At 36.7% G+C, this 15,133-nt stretch overlaps 1 long non-coding RNA gene across 1 annotated transcript in view; it reads right to left on the bottom strand.

Moving 5' to 3' along the window:
- Positions 1-1,824: 1,824 nt before the first annotated feature.
- Positions 1,825-15,133, bottom strand: part of LOC308681037 — a 37,449-nt gene continuing 24,140 nt past the window's right edge. Inside the window, exons 3-4 of the long non-coding RNA XR_014028975.1 lie at positions 11,933-12,009; positions 1,825-4,267 (exon numbers count right to left, since the gene is read on the bottom strand). This is a non-coding gene — a long non-coding RNA (uncharacterized lncRNA). The remainder of the gene's footprint in view (positions 4,268-11,932; positions 12,010-15,133) is intronic.

The following is a 15,133-nucleotide window of genomic DNA, read 5'->3' as shown; positions in this document are numbered from 1 at the left end:
AGCACCCAGACTATCTACACACATATGCACGGTGATCTACAGCAGTTGAGCACTATGAATAACAGCATTGTTCTCCGAAGAGAGCTACAGATTTTCACTACACATTTAAAAAAAAAAAAAGTGTTACAGTATATGAAATTAATCAAATATATTATTTATGAAATATTACGTCATATTTGATAGAGGTTTTTTTTTATTATATATTTTGGAACATGTTAAATCTGACACAACTAATCTCAAATTGTACTTTATTTAAGTAATCAAGCGTTGAATCCCCTTCTTCCATTTCCAGTCAGGACATCCCTTTTTTTACTGTAATGGTTATATACCAGATGGATTCCAGGCCGTTTGTACATGAACAATAGGCATGGTCAAGATCATGTTTATGTGTCTGGCAAAAGAGCCATGTAAGTTAGTATGGTATTACAGGAGGAAGTGGCTATGACTAACACTGAGGTTTCCAGATCAAATGCAAACAAAGAGTATTAGTTTTCAACATTTGTAACCGCCATGGCGTCTTCTGGTAAGACTGAATGTGTCACATATGTCGCTGAGAACAGCTGTTTTCAAACGTTTTGAGGCCACAGACCCCCAAATAAAAAACTGTGGCTGTCAATAGGATAACATAATTATGATTAATCTCATGAAAAGTCTTTAGAAAAGTCTTATATTTATTTATTTTATTTTGTTAGAATTTATATAATATTATGGTTTAATTCATATAGCAAATTCTAGCTGAGGCCTTTAGATTGGTTTTGATCTGAAACCCAGTCCTTGTAAAGCATATCTCTTTAAACTTGACATAAAACAGCCTCCCAGTTTACTGGGACCAGTCGTAATGACATGGCTAAATACTTCTCCCACAGACCCTGCAGCCCGAGGGTGCCACATCACACTGAACTCTGACCTTATCAGGTGAGAAGGCGTAAGTGACTTGTAAAGCATGTAAATGAAGACCTGTGTCCTGCGAGGGGTTACATTAGCCCCTGAGGAGGGACAGAGAGGCGGGGGGAGAAGGAGAAAGAATCGGCTCACATATGTACTGGAGTCCTGTTGCTTGATTGATACTGCTCTTTGCTGACTGCGAAGACGCACAGGAACGTAGAACTACTTTACACGTCTGCTCAGAGAGAGATGATGAATCTACGAAAGCTTTTATTTTAAGAGTTTAAAGAATGAGCTGGTTTGTTAAAAAAAAAAAAAAAAAATCCATAATTTTATTGCAGTTTTCACCACGAGTTCTTAAAGATTAAATTATGTTTACCAAAACAATGAAGGCAGATGGACAAACCATATTAATTAAATATATAAAATATTAAGCATAGGTCAATAAGGGTTTTTAATGCTAGGTTATTATCATCTGCAAGAGCAAACATGAATTATTTTCATGCAGTCGCCATCTCTCCTCTGCTCTCCATTCTCTTGCCGTCAGTCTTCAGCGTCCCAGCAGGCACTGAATGATTTATTGACAGGGTAAACTCTATATGAATCAGACTTAATCTTTAGTTATACAGTTTACAATGTTTGAGTAACTAAACGGCATGTGTGTACACACAGTTTTCATCCAACTATTGGGCTGAAATCCGTAGGGAGCTGGGTTAAGCCGCATTGAAGGAAATCTCACAGTGTCTTAATGCCGAATGAATTTAGAATTGCACCAGTGTGTATAAACTGCTCACGGTAGCAAGTGGACACCCATATAGATGTAATAATAATAATAATAATAATAATAATAATAATAATAATAAACAGACCGGGTTTTCCAACACTGGTTTTTGAAGGTATCCGTGTTTTCTAGCATGTTGCTTAAGAAGCATCAATTTACCAAACAAAGCCGTTAACATTTTATTCCTTTTTTCCCCAAACATAAAATGTAATACCCCTTCACCTACAGAATAACTGAGGTGTTAAGAGAACATTTGAAATGGATGAATGAATACACACAGGAGATAAACATTTTTTTGTATTGTATTTTTTTTAGGTTATCCCCCATACTTTAGCAGCATGCATGCCTCTGTGAAGTGGCATTTTTCTGGCATGTTTAAGTGCAGCTATTGTAAAAATGGCTGGCTTCCTGTTGCTCTGCTGAGCAAGTGGTTGTATTCAGCCGTAAGGAAGGGGAATAGTTTAAATGCAGATGTTTTCACCCTAAACACACCCATGAGACACATAGAGTGTGCACAGCAGACAGAGAAACATGAAAATTATTTGTCAACCAACACTTAAAAAAATATTCTAAATTGATTTATTTAAGGCCAGAAATGTAGTAGACAAAATGGGTCTTCATAAATAAATGTATGTATATATTTTAAGATGTATGTTTGTACATATGCACTGTATGTACGTATCAAATCAACTATTTTGACTTTCTGTTGATTAAACCAATCTCCTTCATTGTAGTAACAATTTTTTTTTATTTCAATGAACTTAAAATTTTAAGGTAACCAGGTTACTTACTTTTTTGAGTTAAACCAACAATATTTTGTATGTATGTATGTGTTGTATGTATTTATTTTAAAGTGCCTTATTCACAATTGTATGTGTTGTCTAATGTTTTTCTTATTTACTTTGCATAATGACATCAATGAAATACAACAGTGGATTGAATTTGCCCGTCATATAACTCTTTAACAGTTATGGAAAATGTTGCATTTCTGTGCAGTCTTCATGTGCTGTCTCTGCATTTACACTGGCCTAGAGTCAGCTGCTTCATTCACAATGAACATCAAGGGGTTTTGGAAACAGCATACAATATTGCTGTAACTCAGAAGCATAAAACTTGTGAAGAAGAGACAATGTTTTAAGATAGTAAACTATTTGATTTAGGACTGCCTTTTCTACTGTTATTGAAATTGTCTGTTATTTTATGAGGATTGTTTTGCTGGTTAACATTACAGTGAGTTTATTGTGCATTAAATTATTCCTGATGTAATTGATGTAAAATGTATTAAGTGTTATATTTATAGCTGAAGTAGAATTACAGTGTACTTGTGTACTTCTTACAACCCCTACTATTCATCCAGCACAAATTGAGGAGATATACACACAACGAGTAAATTGGAAACATTATCAGTCATTTTGCTTTGGGAGATTCTTGAATATGAACATGCATTTGTAATCTCCATAACTTTCCTAAAAAGTACACAGCATATTCCCTCCTCCTGGTTACAATTATTTCCATCTTTTTAGAATGGCTGTGCAACAATTAGCCCTTGGGTTTCATTTGTGTTGTGTTTGAGATGTCCTCTGATTACCGATTCCTTTTCAGACCTTTTAATATGATGTAATTGCTTCCATAGAGAGTTTGGGGGCAGAAGTGAGAGAAGCAAAGGGTTTTTATCAAAAAAGTATGTCACGACTAAAGAAGTGACCTTGTCTAATAACTAATGTAGTTAGTCTCTGTTGGTTTAAATTTGAAAATGATCCCAATGGACACTGAAACAGCAGTTACCTATAGGCTTAAAATAAATTCAAATATAAAATAAAGTTTAAAATGATACAATGAATAACTTCATTTCATATGCATAATTTGATGCAGAGGAAGCGCTCATGACCTCACTTCTTTGGTATGCTGCCTCGGTCTTTGTGCTTTTTTTATTCTTCACATCCCTCCATTACCTCTCCTCTTAGTTACCCCCTCTGCTTTCATCCCGCCGCTCACCCTCCTTGGTCAGCTCTCTTTTGTCCTCACCCTCCCCTCCATTTTGTCAAGTGGTCATCAAGGGGTCAGTTGGGGTGACGTGAGGCTGTAAAATGGCCCGAACCATGCTGACCATAGAAAGAGAAGAGTTTAATCTCAGTGGTGCTGACCTCTGACTGCTGAGTCTGAGTTAATGTCAGTGCTGAGCCTCCGGCCCCGAGCTGCCAATACCACCATGATTATGACCAATCTGCCCCTCCTAATGCAATTATCTGATCAATCTCCCATTTTACTGAATAAATAACGAGGGAGAGATGGACAGAGGGATGAGAAATGAGGGCAAAAGAAACAGAGAGAGCTCTGCAGCGGCACGATTCTGAAGAATTTTAAAGATGTGTGGGACACATATTTGACAACTGATGTGTTCAGTAATAATGCTAATATAAAAGGTGTTAATGCTAATGTAAAACAGCTCAGTAAAGGTGACTGTAGTAGCTTCTCAGAAATGTGACACAGTGCCCCAAACACCCACATTTACTGATACCAGGACTTGATGGAAACCTCTTCTATTCGCTTTTGAAGCCTTCTGGATATTTTCATTCCGCCCAGTCTTTGGTTAGTTTGGACCTAGAAAAGAAAAGGCAAATTAGCAGATAAAGATAAAGAGATATTGCTTTTCAAAGAGGAAAGAGAAAGAAAAATAGATTTTTTTTTTTTCAGAGAGAGAGGTTGGTGTAATTCATATCTTAGTGTGAGTATATTATCGTTGAGGGCTAGGGTTCAGTCTCTTACACTGGGCTTCACCTTACTTTGCTGAACCCTATAAATCTCTCTCACTTGTAAGTTACACTCACAAGAGGACGTGACGAACACAGCGGAGGGAGAGCGAGAACAGCATTTTTGAGTGATGTAACCAGACTGCGTTCTTCGGTGAGAATCCGAGAGCGCGTGATGCCTGAGCCTTACACGATATTCAGCCGAGCTCAACCGACAAGGAAGTGACACGACAGTCCCTCGTCATTTATTTACCTGTGGCTTTTTGTAGCTCGCTTCACTGTGTGCACCTGACACCCGACTCCCCTCTCCTTTTCTTACTGTTCTCCTCGGTTCCTCCAGGCTTAGCTTACCTCTTTCTCTCTTTCTCTCATCATCTAACTTTAATCAAGTAAATGGATGCATTTAAATGCTACTAATTTCAGCTCGGGCAATTGCAGTCCATTAATTAAATTTGATCAAAAAAGGCGTTGTAAGTGATTGGAAATGTCCAAAGTCACAGAGTGATTAAATCTTTTCCGTGCTTCGGAGGGAAGATATTGCCCTCTAGTTTTACAAACCTTCTGTACAGGCAGAAACGCAGGCATTGTTTGGGCTATCATCCGTAGAGGCGGTAAGCTAAAACGGCTGTTTTTTTTTTTTCTCAGAAGGGTCTATAAATGGTAGTTGAGTGTGGTAGGTGGCCAGCTGTGGACAGTAACAGTGCACTCTGAGTACGATAACATCTGGAGATCAGGTTAGTATAGAAGGACTGTTAAAGAGAGAGTCAACACGATGAGAGAGAGATGCCAGGATGAGGTAGTGCTTAAGAGCAGCAACAGGTGGCCGCTGGCAAGAGACGTTACAATGAATCACAAGTGTGTATGTGACCCTCTTTTCATCTGTTGTCCTTCCACGGATAATGGGAATCCCTACTTAGATGCATCCATTGTGGAGACCCCTTTTTATGGAATATTGCAGTATTTGCAATATATTTGCCTAGTAACCTTTAATCAAAATACCCTTTCTTTCCTCTTGCAGTGCCATCTCTTCTCTGACGATGTTTACAGGCGCGAGGGCGAGACAACCTGTCACTCACATGAGATCACAGCAATAGCAAACAACATTTTTTCTTATCCGCGAAGCCTAGGCTAGTTTGTTTGTCCGACTGGTCTGGCCGATGGCTGTTTTTAAAAGGGTTTTGGGCACTTTCAGGCTGCGAGACAAAAAATTATTTTGTTCATCAGGGATATACATTTTTGTTTACTTGTTTGAGTTTTTAACTCAAGTAACTCAATGTGAGATTGGTTGTAGTCATCCTGAACTGAAGGGTCTTATCTTACGCGTCTGTGGTTTCTAAGGATGGACTGTTTGAGCTGGCGTGGAAACACAGGTCTTTCCATTGATAGTGTTGAAGTCTGGTTGCTCAGTGAGTCTCACTGTTTCCACCATCTTTATCAGAGCAATGACAGAACACAGGACTGAAATTCAGACTTTCTCAGGACCTCACACACACACACACACACAGGACTGCATACAAAGACACATATGCAGACACTGACGTGAACACACACAGACTCACAGATAACAGGCTCGTAAATTGCTGCTGTTCTGCAAGATTGTGTGTGTGTGTGTGTGTGTGTGAGAGAGAGAAAGAGTGTGAGAGTGCGTAATGTCTGTAAGCTCAAGCATCTTCTAATCCTTCTAAATACATTTTTGTTTTATTGTTATGGGTGATTAAAACAGGTATGGCAAGAAATGTAGTTGACTGTGTATCAGTGAGATGGAAATAGTAGCACAAGACTTTGATATTTTAAAATGAGGGACAAACTTTAGAGGATGAATTTATTAAACCGATTGCAAGTAGGCCACAAATGCAAACAGAGTGGCTTTCCGGCATGACAAAAAAGCATTCCGCTTGGAGGAACAACCGGTGGCTGCAACCAAGCAGCAGGGATGAGAGGAGAATGTAAAATGAAAGCAGCTGTATGCTGAGACTGAAACTTTGAGAGAAGAGGGCAGGAGAGCGTGTTGCATTTTCATGAATGAAAAGAGAAAAAGAAAAGCAGGGAGAAATAAAGGGGAGTAAATGCATGCACACTACTGTTTCAAACTTTGGGGTTGGTAAGATTTTTTAAATGTTTCTGAAAGAAGTCTCACCAAGGCTGCATTTATTTGATCAAAATACAGTAACAACAGTAGTATTGTGAAATATTATTACAATTTAAAATAGCTTCTTTTTTTTTTTTATGTATTTTAAAATGTAATTTATTCCTATGATGGCAAAGCTGAATTTTCAGCAGCCATTAATACATTTGGTAACACTTAACAATATGGGTGCACTAATATGCATTAATTCATGCTTAATTAATGCACAAATAATCTTGAGTCAATGTATGACTTACAAAGTCATGTGCCTCAAGAAGTAAAGTCATAACATGATAATTTATGTGCAAATCATTAGCTAATGATTCATTAAAACAGACGGATGGAAGTTGAGATACATGGCTTTGGCCTATTGTGATAATTAGCACATTCATTTACACTGTTAGTTTAAACTATGTTAATATGGAATTAATCCATGATACCACATTTATTAACAGCAATTCATATATTAATCTTTTAACTTAGACTTAATCTATTAACCAGATAGACACGTTATTAGTTACTGATGCGGTAATCATTAATGAATGGTTTAGTTCTTCATGAGTCATACATTAACTCAAGATTATCTGTGCATTAGTTAAGCATGAATTAATGCAGATTGGTACACCTGTATTGTAAAAACAATGTTACCAGACATTTCTTATCACTCTTTGTGTTTATAATTACAGTAAAAAAAAAAAAAAAAAAAAAAAAAATATATATATATATATATATATATATATATATATATATATATATATATATATATATATATATATATATACTACTGATCAAAAGTTTTAGATCGGTAAGATTTTTTATGTTTTTAAAAGAAGTCTCTTCTGCTCACCAAGGCTGCATTTATTTGATAAAAAAAAAAACAATAATAATAAAAATATTATATGAAATATTAAGACAATTTAAAATGACTGTTTTCTATTTTAATATATTTTAAAATGTAATTTATTCCTCAGATGAAAGCTGAATTTTCAGCATCATTACTCCAGTCTTCAGTGTCACATGATCCTTCAGAAATCATTCTAATATGATGATTTGATGCTCAAGAAACATTCATTATTATTATCAATGTATAATGAAAACAGTTGTGTACAATTTTTTTTCCAAAATTCTTTGATGAATAGAAAGTTCAAAAGAACATTTATTTAAAATAAAATATTTTCTAATATTATAAATGTCTTTACTGTAACTTTTGATCAGTTTAACTCATCCTTGATGAACAAAAGTATTGATTTATTTTATTTCCCCCCCAAAAAAATTTTAATTAAAATTCTTACTGACCTCAAACTTTTGAACGATAGTGTTCAATGTTACAAAAGCTTTCCATTTCAGATAAATGTTGTTCTTTTGAACTTTCTATTCATCATAGCATCATGAAATAAAAATGTAAATAACTGTTTTCAACATTGATAATAATCATAAATGTTTCTTGAGCATCAAATCATCATATTAGAATGATTTCTGAAGGATCATGCGCACTGAAGACTGGAGTAATGATGCTGAAAATTCAGCTTTGATCACAGGAATAAATTACACTTAACTATATATTCACATAGAAAACAGCTATTTTAAATTGTAATAATATTTCACAATATTAATGTTTTTGTTTGTATTTTTAATCAAATAAATGCAGTCTTGGTGAGCAGAAGATACTTGTTTTAAAAACAGTAAAAATCTTACCGATCTAAAACTTTTGACCGGTAGTGTATATGTTGTACAAATGTTTTTTGAGCATCATAAATTATGAGTATCTTTGATTTCTAAAGTGGATATAGTTTTTTGTTCATAAATAAACCACTTTTCTACAGTTATTCCATAGTTAACAATAGTTCCTTTAAATTCTTTTATTGATACTGGCAACATTTGGGAATCATTCTTAACATCCACTGAAAGGTGATGCTTGATAAAAGGAAGTTCTCTTTACACATTCTCTTACTCTCTCTCTCATAATTAGCATGTTAGAAGAGGCTGGAATATATGTCAAGGTGAAGTGAGTATCAGGTGCTTGTCTGCGTCCTATATGTCACCTCTAGCACATGTGTGTTATAACATTTAACTTTACGCAGAGTTCAGCTATTGTCCTGTTTTTAAAAGATTGTCCTGTTCCTAAGCTTTTTATAAATAATAATTGAGATATGTACACAATCTGTTCAAGGTGTACTGTTTATTTGGTTACAACACTTGACATTATTATTATTAATTGTGTAAAGGATTTTCAAAACTACATCCGATTTCTTGGCACTTGCATTTTAACTAGATTCTTAAAACAAATTTCCTTTTCAACATCCTTATTTGTCATTGTAATTACCTAAAATAAAAATTATTACATAAAAAAAGACTAATTTAATATTCAGTTTGACCTCCTGAGGTGGAGATTGTGCCACTGTAAAATCCAACAAGTTAACTCAACTCAAACCGATTGAGGAAACTGATTGCGGCAAACCATTTAAGTTTAAAAATAAATACATATGAGTATTGTGAACTTATATATATTGAGTCATCAATATCAGTTTCCTCAATCGGTTTGAGTTGAGTTAACTTCTTGGGTTTTACAGTGATGTGAAGGCTAATTAGTCCTAATTAAATTCCATACAAGGGAAGAAACAGTTATCAGTTAAAAGCCCACAGAGGAAGCAAAACATTCAGTTCCTTTGCTTCTCATATCAAATCCCAATTTTCTTTATTTTGTTTTGTCAATGTTTTGTTTAGCTGGAAATATATCTACAGTTAAGAGAAGACCTTGACTTCTCCTAGCACTAGGTCATGATTCTGCCATCATGGTTTGATGCCTCTTGCTATCTTCACACAGCAACAGACTCTCTCCGCTACCGTATCCAGGACACGTCCAGAGTGATGTAATATCAGTCAGCACGGTAACGGACACGGGTAGAACAGCGGATGGGCGATCTAGTGACTCTTAATTATGCAGCCCTCTCTTTTGGACCGAGCTGTGGAATGGACCATTAAGCAGGACACAACACACAGGCCATGGGTCAGAACAGTAGTTGCAGAGGGGACGTGACCTCTGAGTGTTCAGCTGAGATAAAATAACAGCCATGCTGGGATAAAGTAGATCAGTTTGATTTTAAGTTGGCCAATCTATAATCTGACTAAACAATTCAATATGTAATTATTTTGAAAGCAGGTTTTAAATGCATTGCTTTTACTCTGGGTCAGATACATGATACCCATTATTTTGTCTTGTCTATTAAATATTCAAAAATAATTTTTGAATTAAAATTTATTTTGATATTTTTTCATTGCTCATGAAAAACAATCTTGGAATGAAAATCTTAAGCAGCTTGGCACAATCTTTAATTATAATTTCTTATTAATATAAAATAAAATAAAAAAGAGTCCTCCAAAACAAACTTGTGAGATCCAATAACCCTGCCAGCAGAAAAACAAAACAAAAAACATAAAACAGGGAATTATATCATAGAGAGGACCCTGTAGATCCTCGTGATTATGTCAAGGTCAATAATATCCTTTTTATGACAAGGCAAGGTTAGTTCAGGTTTGTCAAGTCATGTGTAAAAATGAAATGTCAATTCAATTTAATTATTCATGATGTTTGTTCTAAATACTTACCTTTAAAATATATTTTAAACTTAGAAATAATGATATTACAATAATGATTGTGAAATGTTTTTGAAAATGGTATAAAAGCTTTTTTTTTTTTTTTTTGCGAAGAGTACATTTCTTAGAACTAGATATTTTTTTTAATAACCATTTTCTTTATTGTGGACACTCTTTTTTGCCATTGACCCCTGTAACAGCAGTTTTTCACCTGGGAGATATTGTACATGTTATGCTGCTGTTTAAATATGATGAGTTGTGCTCAACCGTCACTGTGGGAGAGCTTCAGGCCCTCTGTCATGTTTGACACGGCCCACTACATTGATGTAACTAGCATAATCCAGCATGAGAAATCACACGCGCTGTGTGTAAGATCAGTGTGTGTATGTGTGTGTGATAGCCCCTTTGAGATCCAGTGTTTTCATGGATGAAGCTCTGTTCGTGTGAGTGTGTGACAGGGGGCCATCATTGAGTATGACGGGCAGTGTAAGATATGAGCTGTGACAAGCGTGGCCGTCACGGGTTATGACTGCTGGAGGGGGCAACACAGTGTTTAAGGAAGAAAGAGAGTGTGAGTGTGAGAGAGCATCCGGCACACGTGGCGGACTTGTGCTACATTATCCGGCTGATTGAGTTATGACAGCTGTGTTCCGCACAGGGAATCGCTCCATCTCTCTCTCTCTCTCTCTCTCTCTCTCTCTCTCTCTCTCTCTCTCTCTCGCACACACACACACACACACACACACACACAGAGCTGATGATGATGAAGAGATCACTTTAAACAACAATCTCCATAATATTTCATGCTCAGTAAGCACCCAGAGGCTGCCGGCTCACTTCTCCATCAATTGATTTGATTCACTGCCGGGTTCCTGTGCATACACACACACACCTATGCCTAGCACTCAGACTTGAAGATAAATGGCAGGTTAAATGAAAATAATATGTATGTCCATAGGAAATGGGAGTGTGTGTTTGTGTGTGTTGGAGAAAATGGGTAGTGGGAGGTTATTATTTATCAGACTAAAACATCAAAGGAAGCATTGAGATGAATTATAACTGTCACATCCCTTCACACTACCCCGCCCTTTTATTCTTTAATTCATCAAAGTGTGAAAAATATTGTGATGCGATAAAGACTCATAGAGCTCTGTGTTTTGTTTAAACAAGCATTCAGTTCAATTAGCAAGATCACATATGATGTGTTCTGATGATTCCTTCAATTTTACTGTAATTTAACTGAATTAGAGAACTGTTATAAATTCATCCCACAAACAAATTCTAATCACTTTGAGTTTTATTCTGTTCCATTCTATTTATATTCAATTTGAATGGATATCTTTTTCATTTTGTTACATTAAATGGATGTTCTGTTCTATTCTTTTTAATCTATTCGTTTATGTTCCAATTTATTATTTTATTTCCCCATTATTATTTGTTGCAATGTTCTAGTCTGTTTCTTAAACTTGACCTAAAATTATGTTTTGTTCTGTTATTTCCAGCAATTGCAAAAAAAATTCTCAGAGAAAAAAAAAAAAAAAAAAAAAAAAGGGAATGAGACAAAGGCTAGCTTGCACGGCAGCTTCAGGATTCAAAGAAGAAGATGAAAAAAAAAATGTGGATGAAGGAGTGCAATGGATGTGTCAAGAAGACATGGCTGGTAAAGCGTGTGTGTGGCCTGGTAAAAACCCTACATTACGGTGACAAAATGTCCCCACAAAGATGGCAATATCCGAAATCGTGTGTGTGTGTGTTTATTTGTGTGAAATGAATGTATATATGAGTGCATACATTTACCTTGGAAGTGGTTCTAAACTCTGGGAAATTTTCATTGTTGAACAGTGTACTAATGAGTCCACTGGAGACTTCCTGTACTGGAAAGGGGAGAGAGACAGAGAGAGAGACAGATAGGGAAAGAGTGAGAGAGGATAGGACTGTGGTAGGATTAAGTATCTCTTAAAGAGATCTACTTTCAGACTCTCAGTTATCAAACCAGTAGTGTGTATTAATTAAGCCTAATGTAGGAATGGGTTATTGGAACACTCTCCTGAACACATGCTCATTATGCGTTTTCACAGACATCAACATACTTCCATATAACACTCATGTCTGCATACAAATACAGACATGTCACTCTTAAACGCATAATTAGTTGCATAGCTGAAACACAACATGCTGTTTTAATCATAATATTAAGTAATAGCAGGTCTGTGTAGCAGTGTTCTGGTTGTTTGGAGGAGAGCTGGTTTCAGGCAGCCCTCAAGCAAAGCTCTACTTTGATGTCCGGGAACATGTTTCCTGGTGCGAGACTGGGATCATATTAACCGCCCCTTTCTCTCATCACTCTTTGCTGGGTCATCACTGCTGCTTCCTATAGTTTCTGCCAAAATACCATACTGTAGTTGTAACAACAATAAAATAATAAAAAATCAAATTGTACAATAATAAAACTGTATCAAGGTTCATTTACATTTAATAAACTTTTAAAATGAAATAAAATGTCTGATATAAAAAGAAGAGAAGATCCCATTTTAAGGAGATCCTATATTAATAAAACAAGTAATAAAAACTCGGTGAGTGTTTTAGCGCAATTTTCTCACCTCATGGGATCACAACACTAAGAGATCTTTTCCTGGATTTTTTTTGTGCGTTCCCGAGATTAGACCTTCCTTAACATAATGCCGAAAACCCGAAGTGTCTAGGTGGTCTGGTTGAGGAGTAGATAGAAGTGCAAGATTGGTGCGCACAGACGCACAGAACAGAAATCATGAGTTAACAAGCGCAATTTTGTCCGGTGGAAAATTGAGCTAAAAAATTACAGTGTGTTAATATTTATCTGTAACAACCATTCTGCATTTTTGTCAAAAGATTTATCTATATATGCTTTACTATAAGTTGTTTCATTCTGTCATTGTGTGCATTTTGTGTAGTTTTAAGCATGTATGCATGCTTGATTAATTAGTATGACACACAAAATCTCACTGCAAATTATGTTAGAGAACATATCAGAAATTTCAGAAAAGGTGAAAGCAACACTGTGGTGTTCACGTACATTTTAAAGTAAGTAAGAGAGGAGAGAGAGCTGGCAGGGGTGTACAACTGTCCTGGCATTCACCCTTTAACTGAATTGTTAAAGGCATGGGTAGTTTGCCAATGTTGTGTCAAGGTTGTGCCAACATTTGTATCAGATGTAGGCCAACTGTGCCACTTATGGGTGGTTTCTGATGTCCGCTTCCAATCAGAGATCAAGAGGGCCAAATGGAATAAAACAGCTGTAATTAGCATCTCTGTTAAAAGTTGGCTGTGTTGGTTCTGCTACAGGGCCACAGAGCATGCCCTCATTTTATAATGTCAGATTTCATCCCTACTATCTAACAACATATACTGTAGCCTAAAACAAATGAAGCATAAAAAACAAACCTTAACTTTAGTCTTAGTGGTTGACCTTTAAAAAGTAATGTATACATATGTTTGAGAGATAACTTAAATCATTAAAGAGCATTAAACTATATATATATATATATATATATATATATATATATATATATATATATATATATATATATATATATAATAATTAAGAAACAAAATGTGTTTATAAAAGTGTAACCATTTTATTGTGCTGTTCTTTCACCATTTTGTAAATGTAAATGTGTTAATGGTAATCTTTGATTTCTTCTGAGGCTGTCACTGTTGGACCTATTGATTCCCACCCTGAGTCAACAGACATGCCACAGATGAGCCTTTCTCCCTCTCTCTTATTCTGTCTCTCTCGCTTCTTCATGCTTATTATACCAATTATCGGTAACAGAGAAACGTTTCACTTTTTTGACTCCCTGCTGTGTGATTTGAGCAGATCAATATCTCTGATCAGAGTTGCCTCTGCAGCATTCTTTATAGGGTCCAATCACATCTTGTAAAGAGGTTTGTCCATCAGATGTGTGTGAATCTAATCTGTACCAAATATCACACAATAATGTGTTTTATGATATGGCAATCAGCAAAGGTGGTAGTATATTTGCATGAATGGCACTGATGTCTTTTTATAAACCGCATTCGCCTCCGTAAACATTACAGTGTAAGAGATGAGACCACCAAGGGCACAATAAGCCGCTGTCTGCCGCACATGTCTCACTCTCAGCGTGCCTCGGCATTGTCTAATTACACGCCACAATCACTGGAACTCATGGCCGTGTCTGACCTTAATGCTATAGACGTACAATCTACAGGCCAAAAGTAGATTAAGCGCTCTGACTCCTCCAAAAATTTCCCCCGTTTTGAGCGAGACGGCATCGGACAACGTCCGCGTGACCCGAACATCCAGCTGAGACTGAGCTCCGCATTCAGGCTCCGTTGTTTTCCCTGGTAATTTGATTGACAGGTTGTTTATCATGCAGCTGGGGCTGACACTTTCAGAGCTGGAGGGTGCACATGTGTTTGTGCGTTGTGTTGGGGGGAATATCCAATCTGTCTAACTCTCCCCCCTCAACAGCAGCTGACCCCTCTGGGTCGTCACGACTTAAGTAAGAGTGAAGTTGCTTAAACAGAAGAGCTCTGGTCAGAGGGGCCTGGCCCGAACCCACAGCTGCACCGATCTCCTCTCACGCTCAGGCCTGTCTGTGATCCTTTAAGAATCCATACATATTGATTCAGACTGATAATAAACAATTTGATTAGCCTTCTTCTATAGGCTGTCAGTCCAATCACTCTCAGCGAACCATCCGAGTGGAAGAGGAGGGGAGGGGAGGGGAAGGAGGGAGATAGAGAGATAGAAAGTGAGCGAGAGAAAGCGGCGTAAAGCTGAAAAGGACGGATGGAAGGTACGCGGCCCAGGGGCGAGAAGAAGGGAGGGCAGAAAAAGGGATCCTGGTGTGATTAGGCGTCAGCGTTTGCTGAATTGGACAGGACAGCTGAGCTGCCTGGTTATTAACTCCCTCAGAAAATTCTCAGGCTCTCGCGAGCGCGCCTGAATACTGCCATCTGGATCGATAAGCAATC

This window comes from Scardinius erythrophthalmus, assembly GCF_964197995.2.
Source record: "Scardinius erythrophthalmus genome assembly, chromosome: 2".
Taxonomy (NCBI): Eukaryota; Metazoa; Chordata; class Actinopteri; order Cypriniformes; family Leuciscidae; genus Scardinius; species Scardinius erythrophthalmus.
The sequence above is the reverse complement of the archived record's forward strand: the minus strand, read 5'-3'. Positions and strand labels throughout refer to the sequence as shown.